Source organism: Parasteatoda tepidariorum, chromosome 1 (assembly GCF_982258835.1).
Source record: "Parasteatoda tepidariorum strain Cologne lab strain chromosome 1, Ptep-v5.0, whole genome shotgun sequence".
In the NCBI taxonomy this organism is placed as follows: Eukaryota; Metazoa; Arthropoda; class Arachnida; order Araneae; family Theridiidae; genus Parasteatoda; species Parasteatoda tepidariorum.
In genome coordinates this window covers 17,909,562-17,924,509 of record NC_141755.1, presented here as the reverse complement: position 1 = coordinate 17,924,509, position 14,948 = coordinate 17,909,562, and positions in this window count along the sequence as shown.

The following is a 14,948-nucleotide window of genomic DNA, read 5'->3' as shown; positions in this document are numbered from 1 at the left end:
ACATTTTTTACCATAATACTAAACTTTGTGTTTTCCATTTATGTGCATTTTAAAATCCTTGTCAATAGTGAAGTCTAAAATGTAAATTGTTGTCCGCATGAAACAAATTCTGCCCGTTTTGAGAGGTTAATTTTGAGATTGATATAGAGAGATAATGTAGCATATAGTAGTTTTTCTCACTTAATCGAATGTTACTAAATGCGAATCAAAAGGGCTAATATTTTAAAAGTTGAAATAGAATTTTTTTAATAGAAAGTACCATTTTTTGGTTGCACTTATTATGAAAAGAATCCTCATAACTTCAGGACTATTAAGCCTATCAGCTCGAACATTATCTCAATAAATTCAGTTTTAAAAATTTTATTTGAAAATGCACCTTACTTACTTAATCAGATATTAGTTTTAAAGTTACACAAAGTAATTAGAAGCACAAAATCTCACTTAGTAATATTAACGTTTTCATACTAGACAGCAACATCGCACATAGTTAACTATCCGATATTCTTTGTTAAATATCCAAACAGCAACGTATCAATCACCTTACAATTACAGTCGTAGTTATATCCATTTAGCTTATTATCCTTGAAGATATTAAAATTTAAGTAAGAATAAAAATATTCAACGTTTAAAAACATCAATGTCTATTGAACTATAAATGACAGAAAAACGTTGATCTAAGTGAGACAAAGCCGAAGTTCTCAATGATAAAAATTAGAGAAAATCTCGCTAATTATCCTGGTGACCTCTTAGGCATATTCAAAAAGGAAATTATTATTTCTTGTTAATCGTTCAAAAATAAGTAGACTAATTTTTCCGGTTCTCACGGTTTGGGGGAAAAACTTGAAATAATAATTCCTACATGCTTCAATCTAAAAATAGAACCAAAAGGTGGATGCGAATAATAAAATATGAGAACTCGTTTAATTTTTAATAATAAGAAGGAGAAATAACATAAAAAGATTGATTTACGCTTTTTATGTCGCACCCCAAAATGTGAATTACGATGGTTGCTATTTATATTTCTGGCCTTGGCAACAGTAAGTGTTGCTAGGCAACCGCAGACGATTTTAATCGAAAGTTTGATATTTTTAAACATAAATTCAGCAGACGATTTACCATTATAGCTTTATTTGTGTTGTTGACAGTAAATTGAAAAGTTCTTCTCTTTCAAAAAATGGAATTGAATCGGGAACATTTTCGTGCCATCATTTTTCATAACTTTCGAAGTGGATTGTCAAGAAAAGAGTGCTTCGATGAACTTAATTCTTTATTCAGCGATAAAGCGCCATCCTACAGCACTGTAAAAAATTGGTATAACGAATTTAATCGTGGTCGATGTTCGATCCGGGACGAATCGAGTGCAGGTCGTCCAAAATCCGTTGTTGTGCCAGAAAAGATCGATGCTGTGCGTGAATTGATATAGCAAGATCGTCATGTGACATACCGTGAGATAGAGGCGTCTTTGGACATTAGTATGACTAGCATCAATAAAATATTGCATGAACATTTGAGCGTAAAAAAAAATTGTTCGCGTTGGATCCCGCATAATCTGACAATTGCTCAAAAAAAGGCTCGTGTCGATTGGTGCAAGGAAATGTTGGAAAAATACGTTCAAGGTACATCAAAGGCTGTGTATAACATCTACACAGGTGACGAATCATGGATCTATGCATATGAGCCGGAAACAAAACAGCAATCAACTGTATGGGTCTTCCAAGACGAGGCAAAACCAACAAAAGTTGTTCAAGGAAGAAGCACATCGAAACAAATGATTGCCTGTTTCTTCGGCATTAACGATTATGTGGCAACAGTGGCGTTAGAGCAACGCAGGACGGTCAATTCTGAATGGTACACGACCATTTGTTTGCCAGAAGTCATCGGAGAAATTCGAAAAAAGCTGAAGAACAGGCGAATCATTCTTCATCATGACAATGCGAGCTCTCACACATTGACTCAAACACAGGCATCTCTGACGGAGCGAAAGATCGAACTGATGGGTCATCCGCCGTACAGCCCTGATTTGGCACCCAATGACTTCTTCTTATTCCCACACATCAAAAATAAATTATGTGGACAACGATTTTCGACCCCCGAAGAAGCGGTTGATGCATTCAAAACGCATGTTTTGGAGTTACCTCAATCGGACTGGAAAAAGTGCTTTGAAAATTGGTTCAAAAGCATGCAAAAGTGCATTGATCATCATGGAGAATCTATATTATATAAAACGCTAATACGTACGTATGTATGTATGTATGTATCAATAAAACCGATGATATTTCTTTTCTCGCGCTGGCAACAGTTTTCATTTTTAATTGATTGGATTCGGCGCGCAAGAGCACGTAGTGTGCAACCAGATAACAATAACCAGAGTGAGCATTATCAGGTTGTTAAATTCAGATTCATGCACTAAAAACATGACAATATTTAATTTGAACTCAATTAGGAGTTAATTAATTAATTGAAGTGAGAATGCTTTAAAAGGCCGCTGTTGAATTGATATTTTTCTACTAGGAGCTACCTAAACGTCTAAAAAACGTTTAAGTGTTTGTATTGAATGCATTGAATTTTTTTTATGTTTCGCGTTTATTTATGCTTTGAATTTTAACGCTTTAAAATGCAGAATATTAGTGAAGCAATATTTGATAATTTATTTTGCTAATATGTTTCTTATTTAGCTAATGTTTTGATTTTTTCACCATGTACAATCTAAATTAATATACTTTTTTAAAAGCCAATAAGAACATTGGTAGAATTCTTCTACATAAGTACAATACTATGTCTTTGATGATAAAATACTATGTCTTTGATGATAATATATTACGTCTTTGTGCTAGAACATTGTGTTCATTGGCGAGCGAGCGCAGCGAGCCATGGTTCACGGCGTGAACCACATAGGATTGCGTAGCAATTCTCGGGGGATGGCGAGCGTTAGCGAGCAGGGGGCGGAGCCTCCTAGTATTTTGAAAAACAATAAAACCAATTTCGATCCTACATATTTGTGTTTTCATTATTAGGCCAGAAATATATATAGCAACCCTCGTACTATCTAAGAAATTTAAGAAAAAAAAATGCCGTTTACTTGCAACACTAGAGAAACTTTGTGAAAAGCACAATTAAGATGAAAAAGACACCTACAATTAATATATAAAACTAATTATTATATAAATTAATTATAATTATATAATTATTAATATTATTACTATTAATATTGACGTGTCAGTGTGGCCGAGAGGTCGGAGTCGTCGTCCTGGAAAGACTGAGATTCAGGGCTCGATCCGCAGAACTGTAAGAAAATATAAAACTCTAAAATAAGCCTTTATTTATTATTTATGTTTCTTATAGAAGTTTCTAGAATGTTCTAGCATATCATTTCCTGTTATTATTCCAATAAAAGACTGGGTGCCTCAAGCCAAAGGCCAGTTACTTTGTTCACTGTACTTTGTAGGTGTTGAATAAAGCTCTCCAACTTTGTAGACTAAGTCCTATTTATTCTACGTGACAATATATAAATTTGCAGAGTTAAAATGTTATAGGAAAAAAAAAATTCTACAGTAGTGTTACCAGAAAATTTTAACAGCTTTTCTGACTTTTTTTCAGTTTAAAAGTTGTTTCGTTAAAGATCACGGTAAAAATTTTGTCTAAGAAATATTATTCATCAAAAGAACACAATTCAAACAGATTTTTCTAACAAAATGGAAAATTTTTATAAGCATTTCAAAAAGGCAAAAATTCGAAAACATGAAATGCAAAAAACAAAAAAAGTTGACATATATTGTTATCGGAAAGAAAATTCAATCTGAAATTAGACTTCAGATTATTATTAAAACAATTTACGTATCGGTAGTTATTCTGAAGTTCAGGACTTTAGCGTTGCTTGAAAAAATGACTTCGAGAAATTTTTAACAAAGGATAAGTAAATGGGACAGTGCCAAACATTAATGAAAGATTCAGTCACCGAGTGAGAAGTCAAATTAGATTTGTAAGTTTACTTCTTTTAATAATTTAGGTTAAGGAACTATTGAAATTTTTTTTGAGGTAAGAAAGAAACAGTTGTTTCCCCAGAAACAGATACTGAGTTATCACAAAATTCTAAGTCTGGCACTTCTGCTGATTTAAATGTAATCACAGTTCGTCTTAAAATCTGAGGTTTCTTACAAACGTTTCACTTAAACTGGTTTTGAACATTTGGGATTTCTTACGTTTGTCTGTAGCAGGTTCTAAGTTACGTTTATTAAAGTAATAGTCTGTTACGATATCCCTCACTTTTAGTTGTTCGAGATCATCCCTGACGTTTCTGCTTCAGTTTTTGTTTCAAAAATATTTATTATAATATATTTTATGAGTATATATATACATAAATTTTAAAAGTTTGTTTTATAAGTTGCTAAGAGATACTTTAAGTTATGTTATTAGAGATTTTCAATATTTAACAACTTGTTGTAAATTGAAATCTTGGTTTTTTATCTACGTCTATATAGCAAATGAACGGGGAATAAATAAAGCTTTGAAATATGAGTGCTTCCGCATTCCATGATTGCTTCTACCCATTCTTTATTGTACAGTATTGATCTTCAAATGCTTTTCTTTTCATAATGGATTTTGCATTGCCAACAGCCATTCCATTGCTTTTATCATAAGCTAAACTTGTATGGCAATTGAAAAATTATTTTCTTAGTGGTAGCATCCATAGCGTTTTGGCGCATTAAATCTTAAAGTTTAAATTTAAAAAAAGAAATTGGCTAATTATGCTTATAGGCGTCTTAATAGTTTTGTTTATAGAAAATTTTTCCAAACTTAATTGTTGTTTTACTACCACTTCGTAAAATCTTTCTCAATAGCCGTACAAGTTGGCAGGGGCAGTTATGCTTTTAGGTTATAGTGGACTGTACTCAGAATCCCGTTCTTATGCAAAACTTTTAAATTCATAAACATTGAAGGGACATTCAAAACAATGGACGGAATTCCATATCTTGAAAATAGGTTTTTATTTTTTCACTGGTATGAGCAATTGTTTTATTATTTAGCTTAATCCTCTCAATTTATTTAGTTTGATAACATAGAATAACTTACATTTTGAAAGTCCAATACATCTACAACACGTTTTTTAGGCAATGAATGCGCTAATAAAGGTTCTTTAACGTTAGATTTTTGAAGCTTTTAATAAACTTCACATTTTAAAACTCACAACTCTATGCCTTTTGACATTTAAGGCTAATATTTTATATCCTCTAGATCGGTCATTACTTTTCTCAACAGAAAATGGCAATATTTCATTGTATCAGAACATAAAATAACTGATTTTGAATCTTCGAGGAACATTCATCAATGTATTTAGTTCCCTTATCTGACACTAAAAACGTGGGTATTTTTCTATCTAAACTAGCCACGCTTCTATCTAAACTAACGTGGGTATTTTTCAATCTATAGCTATAGTCATCTATATTGCGATACCTGCAAGTGAGGTAGTGTAGGTTTCTTGATCTTGATTGGTTTTTAAACATAATATTTGCTTTTTATCGTTCTTTCAATTCTGTTTTGAGTGTAAACCAAGGAAGTCAAATATCAATTCTCTTAAGTAGCACATTCTATTTTCTTTCACAAAGATTCTTCCTGTTTCACCATATATTTCTTACTGGGCAACTTCGATGAATAATTCATTTGTTTATATTCTGCATAGCTTCGTGCCTATCTTTGTGCTAAGTAAAAAAAAGAAAAATTTTGAAATCTCTGCGAAAGAATCTTTGTGAAAGAATATAAAATGAGAGGATTGATATTTGATGGACTCCGCTTTCTCAAAATAGAGTAGAAAGAACAGTTGTTAACCCAAGCGAATGCCTCGTTTCAATAACTAATCATCCTCATAATGCTCACACATCCCCGGGTGGCATCTCCGCTTCGGCAGCCAGACGACCTGCATGCGAAGTCGAGCACTTTACGGTAGAGCAGTTTAACGAGTACCGATACCGCACACCCTCGATCCCTACGCAGACTAATCCAAGTGGTCGTCACCCACCTGCACACTGACAGCAGCCATTGATGCTTGACTTCGGTGACCCATCCCCAACACAGATACCTTTTTCCTACCTTGTTACTACTCGGATAATAATTCCTTAATATGTTGATCGATTTTATTTTACACACTCCTATCCAAACTAATATTTCCAATGATAATAATTTATTTAATTATATAAATAATTCCTATCACCATTTATATTATCATTATGAACAAGTTTTATCCCCAATTTACTACAATGTTTGTAACTTATCCCACTATTAATAATTATTACCACTTGTTTTATAGTATCAAGAAGGTTATTCTTTTAAATATTGTTATAGTATATTAATCTCTAACCCCAGTCATTTACTATCATACCACATTAACACGATAATGTTATTAATTGTACACTACCTATATTTTGTTGTATTAATATCGTATCTAACCCCACCTACTAACAATATCTGCCTATATCAAATTAATAGTCCACCTATTTTTAATCCTAATATTTTTATTATTAAGATTTATACAATTCTTTCCTCGGTCACCCTCCCAAACACTGACCCCAATGGATGATTCGATGTACCGCTATTCAAACTATCATCCCTCCCTCCCCATATTAAACTTCCATGCTTATCTTTAAATACTTCTCCTCACTTAAATTACCCCTCGACTCACCAATGATTAAATCTCCAATTCTCATTCAACTAAGTATTCCATATTTATTTTATTTTATAATTTATTTTCTCAATTTACTTTAAATTCTATTTAAACTCCTATCACCAGCTATTCCCAACTCTAGTTGTTAAGTACCGCAGTGGTGCCATCTATTGTTTTAAAATGATCTAAACACCCTCACGCAATCACATAGAGTACTGTTATTTTTTAATATCATTATCGCCAATTATTTATACCCTACACATCTCGAAGTACCATTATTAATAATATTATATTATCCACCAATCATTCTAACAAATTTTTTATCCCTGCCCATATTTTTCCTTGTATCCCGCTCCCAATTTTATCATACTAATAACTTTATTATTTCACAATTATTTTATTCTACATGAGGGGCGTACGCAAGGGGGGGGGTTAGGGGTTTAACCCCCCCCCCCTTGAGCTCAGACAAAGTGAATTCACAAAATAATACAGACAAAAATAAAAATTTTAGTAGAAATTATGCGGGTTATTATTTTTTAAGACTATATATTTTTATTTGCCTTATGCCTACTTTTTTTTTCTCACGGTATTTCTCAGAATTCTGATAAAACATTTACTATAATAGGGTTGTATTTTTGAAACCAAATTCACGTGATACTGTTACGGGCGAGCCCCGATCACTGCTTCCTTTCTGACCTGCCAGTCGTGATAGTTTTCGAGACTGGCTGGCATTCGCGAGGTCTGGAATCCTAGACGTTCTGTCGTCTTTGAGACAATTCGAGAATTTTGTAGATGCGGTTAAAAAAATTATATGAAAGGGGGTTACATTTATTTTCGATTTTAGTCAGACTAAGAGTTATCTCTGCCGCTTGTCCTTCGGAGCTTGTTTCTAAATCTGTTTTGTTTTGGAGACTCTGTGCTCGTTGAAGTTATTCATTCCAGCTCGAAACTTTGAGATCGTAGCTTAGTGGATATTTATGTGCCAATATATATGTATATATTTTTGCTGTTCTTGGATCTTTAGGATGTCTAAACGCAAGAATTTAACAATTTTTAATTACTTTGAGAAAAAATCACGACCTGAAATTAGTGAGGCGACAGCATCTAGTACCAATGTAAGTTTTTCTGTTGAACAGAAATGTGATACTTCCGTTGAAGAAAACGTTTCTAGCGTAACAGAATCTGATGAATGTGAAAGCGGCCCTCAAAGTGTTACTTCCCACCCATATGACATTGGAATTTTTTCAGAAGATAATACATGCAAGGATAAAAAAACTGGATATACTTAAAAATGTTTGGGAACCCAAACCAGCATTTGTTTTTCCTGAAAAAGGAAAAAGAAAATTGAAATTTCAGTACAAATGGCTTTATCGCTGGAAATGGCTTGCATATTCAGAGGTTAAGGGTGGTGCTTTTTGCAAATTTTGTGTACTTTTCGCCCTAAGTGGTGCCGGTTCAAAGCAACCTTTAGGCCAACTGTGCAATGTAAAATTTGACAACTGGAAAAATGCTGTAGAGCGATTTTCTGAACACGAGAAATGTCTTTATCACAAAAAATCGATCGAAACTGCTGGGACATTAAACGATATTTTATTTGGAAAGATGAAACCTGTGGATGAACAAGTTGACAGTGCAGCAAGCAGAAGAAAATTAGAAAATAGAAAAAACATTACTCCAATCATTGAAACCATCCTATTTTGTGGAAATCAAGGTCTCGCTCTAAGAGGACATAAGGATTCGGGAATAATTGCTGAACAACCAGGTGAAGAGAACGACGGAAAATTTCGGGCATTGCTTCGTTTCCGGAGTAAGAACGATTCGACTCTTAAGAACATTTTAGAGTCAAGCAGAAAAAATGCTCAGTATACCAGCCCTCGATTTCAGAACGAAGTTATTGAGGTTTGCAATGTTTTAATCCTGCAAAAACTAGTCAGCAAGATTAATGATGCAACTTGCTTTTCCATTCTTGCAGATGAAACAACTGATATTGCAGGTATAGAGCAATTATCGTTATGCGTTCGATATGTCGATAAAGAAAATTTTAACATCACCGAACAGTGTTTGCAATTCATTCCGGTGCATGACTTAACCGGAAAAGCAATAGCAACAACAATATTAGACCAATTACAGTCTATGAAAGTTGATATAAAAAAGTTACGTGGACAGGGGTACGATGGTGCTGCATCAATGAGTGGAAAAATTAATGGTGTTCAAGCCCACGTAAGAAGTATTGTCCCATCAGCACTCTATGTACATTGCTCTGCTCATAGCCTCAATTTGGCTGTATCAAATGCATGCGAAATAACTGGCATTAGAAATTGCTTAGGGACAATTAAAACATTATACGACTTTTTAAATACGCCAAAAAGACAGTATGTCCTATCTTCAGCAATAGAGGAGATGGAAACCAGCTCTAAGAGGGAGAAAATTAAACAGCTATGTGCAACCTGTTGGATGGAAAGATACGACTCAGTAACCGCTGTGGTGGAACTTTTCGAGCCTATCGCCGAAACACTACAAAAAATATCAGAATGGAAGGATAAGGAATCAGCTACCCAGGCTAATTCTTTACTGTGCACAGTATCTAATTGCCAGTTCGTAATATCTCTTTTGTGCATTTACAAAGTTTTCACCATAACAATCCATCTCTGTAGATACCTACAAAAACAAGCATAGATTTGATAGAGGCAGTGAGTCTTGCAGAAGATGTCATTAAAGATCTAAAATTAATGCGTGAAAATGCCACTGAAACATTCTCTGAAATATTCAGCTCTTCTTCTCTTATGCTAACAAGCATTGGATCTTCCACTTCCATGCAAATCCCTAGAATAACAGGAAGACAGAAAAATCGCGATAATTTTCCCTCATCGACACCGGAAACATATTTCAGAGTTAGTGTTTTTATTCCATTTATTTTTTTTTTTTCCAATGGCAGGCACTGAACATTATTCTTAGCCTATACTATGCCAGAATTGTTGCTCATTTCGCGTTACCCAGTGGGCACCTGTGAACCAAAGTCACGGAGGCGAGCAACATTGCCCACGCCACACTGCCACAAACCCGTTTATAGGGTGGGCCACATTCACACACACAACAGAGGACAGCACAAAGAGAGAGAGAGAAACATCCATGCCCAGAGCGGGATTCGAACCCGCAGCCTATGGCTTCACAGTCAGGCACGCTAACCGCTCGGCCACCTGGCCGGCGATATTCCATTTATAGAAAATTTTATAACACAATTAAACTTAAGATTTGTATCGCATCGTGATATTTTGAAAGGATTTCAGTGTCTTCTACCTGCCGATCCTTTCATTTGCCAACCTTCAAACATAAAGGCTTTTGAAGCATTAGTGGAATTTTACGCTGGAGATTTGGATACCTGTAAAGAAAGCCTTAAGTCTGAACTAAAACTCTGGTATAAAAGATTAAAAAGGATTAGTGAAGACGGAGGTAGTGTTCCAAAAACTGCGGCGGATGCTCTTGGAATGTGCAATAAAGATATAACACCAAACATTTTCAAACTCCTAGAAATATTGGTCGTTCTACCTGTTTCAACGAGTGCAAACGAAAGATCCTTTTCGACTTTGCGCCGTTTGAAGACTTATTTACGCAACTCAGCGGGAAATAATAGAATGAATGGATTGGCGCTCTTAAGCATTCATAGAAAATTTATCCCAGCTGTCGAAGACATTTTAAACGAACTTGCAAAAAAACCCCGTCGTTTGGATATTACAGTATAAATCAATAAATTTTTAGCGTGTTTGTATACTGGTTTAATTCCCTATTTGTTGGTAAGTCATTTTTTAGTTAAATTCATTGGTTTTCTATGGAATATTCACATTTATATGGTTATTATTTAGGTAGCTGTTACAGTATGAGTAGTTTTTTCTGGCTTGATTTATTCCTACTTTTTTAATAAAAATAAAATATTTTACCTCTTATTATAAAAAAAATTATATTCTTAAACATAAAAAATAAAAACAAAATTTAACTAAACAATGATGTCGAAATAAAAAGTCAAAATTGTCTAGCTGTCTAAATTAGGGAAGTAATAGTGCTTTATTACATACTCGAATTTCTTTTAGTAATTTCTGAAAATTATGAAAAAATTCTGCGTACGCCACTGTTCTACATCATGATATTTACCAATAACATTGTCCTTTTATTCCTATGTAATTATTAAATTACTAGAATTCTAATACTTTCATTATTAGTTATATCTTCTTTTTTGTTGTATTTATTAAAATATTTATAAAATTGTTGCTGCTTGAAATGGTATACATGAACCAAATTATTAGAATCATAGCCATAGTGGCGCTATCTTCTGTTCATATTGTAAATTATCTTCGTCCAACATTTTTGATTTCCTTTATTTTGCAATGTTTTCTACTGAACTTTTTGTGTTTGCTACTGTTATATTATTATTATTACCCTGTTGAATTCTGATACATAATTCAGATTATTGTACACACTTCCTTCTATTTATGGTATCCAAGAATACTACAACACTGTTTCTAGTGTTTTCATTTTGTACTCCTTATCTTTTGTAACCTCCCCTTTTTGATTTTCAATAAATTTAGGGAAGGAACTGGGCTGTACCAGTTGTGACATCGGCCATACAACTTCTTTACCCAATTTTTTTCTCATCTTTATTAGATTAACATACCCCACTATTTTTTATTTCTTCAATTTTGTTGGATCGGAGGTGCGTGCCACATTGCACAGGTACTCCGTCTAAGGGAAAACTTTTTAGATCCTTAAATATTAACGTAATCTTCTAACTACACACCTGCTTGTTACTACATTTTAATGTTTGCGTTTACAGCCATCTTAACTGAATGATACTCGAGTGAAAGAGGCACTAATAAGGAGGCCTGTATGAACTACACTGTAAAAAATTCCGGATCAAATTACGTTATAAATTACTGGCTCTTTGTATACGCCATCCATAAAATCCATTTTTAATGTTAAATATTATACCGTAATTTTTTAAAATAATATTTATTTAATTACAGATTTAATAATTTAAAGTAATTATTACTGTAAAATTTAGCAGTTCATCAGTTTTTTGATCAGTAACATGTTTAGGTAAAAATGGAATTTACCGTAAAATGTACCCACATTCAGGGTGTAGGCACTTTTTACTGTGATTTGATACATAATTTTTTGTAGTGTATATAAAATTCCTGTTAATAAGTACTTCTTTTACTACTGTTTCAGAAACATTTTTGTTTGGTAACCCAAAACTAAAATTTATGTTCCTTGAGCAACTATTTGAGCACGTTTCCCAAGTAGCCAGACAGTTCGTGGGGTGGAAACCATCAATCGAGCACCCTTAAATCTTTAGAAAACGCAATTGAACTTACGCTATTTTATGTATGTTATTTGGACCACTATCTTAAGATGATTCTCGAGCAGTCAGACAGTTTGCATACTAGAAATCACCTGCCGGACATCTTTAAGAAAATTTGATTGAATATACGCCATTTTTTTTAAAATTTTAAATTTATGTATGCTATTCGGTCAACTATTTTAAATTACTTCCTTATTGGGTAACCAGTTTGCATGCTACCTGCTGGACTTTAATACAGGAGGCTCCGCTTCGCATATTCAACCATGCTATAAAATTTCTCTTTAATCAAAAATTTATAGGCTTGGCTTAGTCGAAATGGAGTAGAAAGAACAGTGTTGCTAACGCAAGCTAATGCCTCTTTTCAATAGCCAATCATCCTCATAATGCTCACGCAACGTATATATTTCTTACTGCGCAACATCGATGAATAATTAGTTTGTTTGGCTTCGTGCTTGTCTTTGTGCTAAGTAAGAAATAGAATAGAAATCTTTCTTGCGAAAGAATCTTTGTGAAAGAATATAAAAGGAATCATTGTAAGTAAGAGGATTGATATTTGATGGGCTAGGCTTAGTCGAAATAGAATAGAAAGAATAGTTACTAACGAAAGCTAATGCCCCGTTTCAATAGCCAATCATCCTCATAATGCTCACGCAACGTCACTAGCAGGTATCCCATTCAAATGAAAAATATGTATTGTTATATAAAAATATGTATATGTATGGTTATGTATTCGAAAGAAAAATTAATAGAAATGTGGTACTTATTCGCTTTGAAGAAACGTAAAATTGACTACAAGACGTAGCCACTAAGTAAACTGAAATTGACTCCAACGATTAAATTAACTAATCGTTGTTAACTAATCTTAAGTTAATCGTAACGATTAACTTAACTTAATTAATTTGTGTAATATATGCATATTCAAATAAGCTATGCACTAAAACACAAAATTTATTCGCTATAAAAACCGTAAAAAATTGCCATAGTATTATTAATGACAATGTTTAATTAATATTGATTATATGCATTTTTTTATTATTTTATAACAGTACATACAAACGTAATAGTACGTAAATGAAAAGCTTTAAGCTTTTGACAAAATAATTTTAGCAGGTAAGATAGCAAAAAATTTTGGCTTGATTTATTTATATTAACTAGCATTTTACGCCAAAATCCATTTTCGTTCATTTCTCTTTTTTTTCAGAAACAGCCTCGATTTTATCAAAAGTAAGCTGAAATTTGCTTTGGACATAACTTCTTTTGGCAGCTCAGCCAATGAAAATATTTGGTGAGCTAACGATTTCTCAGAACTGTATAACATTTGAAAGCCTATATCAAAATTGTGGTAGCCAAGTTCACACATCTGAATAAGAAGACTCACAATGTGAAAGGAAATTGGAAGAAACTCACATTTAAAAAATTAAGGTAAATAAACTATGCAAATCATGCTATGCTTTTAAGGAAAATAAACTATGCAAATCATGTAAATTATTATAAATTAATTGTATGTTGTTAAATTGACTATTAAATTTTATGTAAATTGAACTTCTCATATCCAACTCTTAGCCAATAATGTCACAACAGGTGACAAAATTTTAAGAACTTTTTAGACTTTATTTTTAAAAAAAATTAAATCAGTTTTATAAATTATATAATTAATTGCTCTATTTACTTAATATTTTCACTCAAGAGAAAAACGGCCGTGTTTTTCTTCAGACATTTGTTTGTTCTACTTATTATCAATAGTCTGTTATAACATGAAAAATGTGAAAATATTTTTGAAAGACTTGGAGTGAGATTTAAGTAATAATAGAAGTGTTTGCGAATAATTATTTTTTATAGGTCCGACAAAAAGAAGAAGAAAAAATCTTCATTAATTAAATGGTAAAACACGCAGTTTTTAAAATTTTTATTATCAATTTCTTTTTAGTTTTGTCTCTGTTAAGCCTGCTTTCGACGGAAAATTTTAATCGGTGATAAAGTTTGCTCGCACCTTAGAGTTTTAGCTAGTTAGTTGAAATCTTGCCTAAATTTCGTTTCACCATAAATTTCCTGCAGCAATATTATGAGGATTTTCCTGCTTGTGGTGAATAGTATACGTTTAAAATTTTTATTGAACTCAGGCACTCACTTTCCTGATAAATTTAGGTGCTTTGGTTTGTCAAAAGTGGACAAAAGTTGCCCCTCCCATATGCAAAATCGATTTATAATATGGTGAAATAAATGTAAAGCATTACCCCAACTGTTGGATGCGGTCAAGAGGATTCACGGAGGTTTAGTCTCTACGATTTCGAGACCAACGGTAAGTTCGTGGCAATGTGGTCAGCTCTGTGCACTGGCAGTCCTTACTTCCCAGACAAGCTGGTACCCATACATCTGAAACTAAATGGGTTTCAAGCCGCCAAGGGGGATCGAACTCCAGTTCTCCGCAATGACAGTTCAGTGCTATAACAACTGAGCCATCACGGCTATTTATAATATGGTAGTAGATGTATTTCCTTCTATGACATGATGTAACTTATATTGTTGATAACAAAACATATTTAATTAGCGAAAATAGTTATAAAATTCCAGTTCTTAATTGGTTTTTTTTTTCAGAAAGAAAAGATGGTGACAGAATATCGAATCACCTTGATCGCAACATTATCTTTACCTCAAAGTGTTAAAAATAAAATAACAGGGAAATATGCATAGTGTGTTACTGATAATAAGTGATACATGTTTTACATCATCTCTATTAATAAATCGAAGGTAAGAATTTCGTTAAGTGGGAAAACAAATTGGTAAATGTTCGTCTTTTTCAAATTTATTTGTTAAAACGTTGATTTAAAAATAGAAATGGAATATATGTCATTATACACGCAAATATAAACGTGTGATACACAAAATATGATATTGTTATCAGAACTTATCTTTGAATAAATTGTATCATATTGTTTGCTA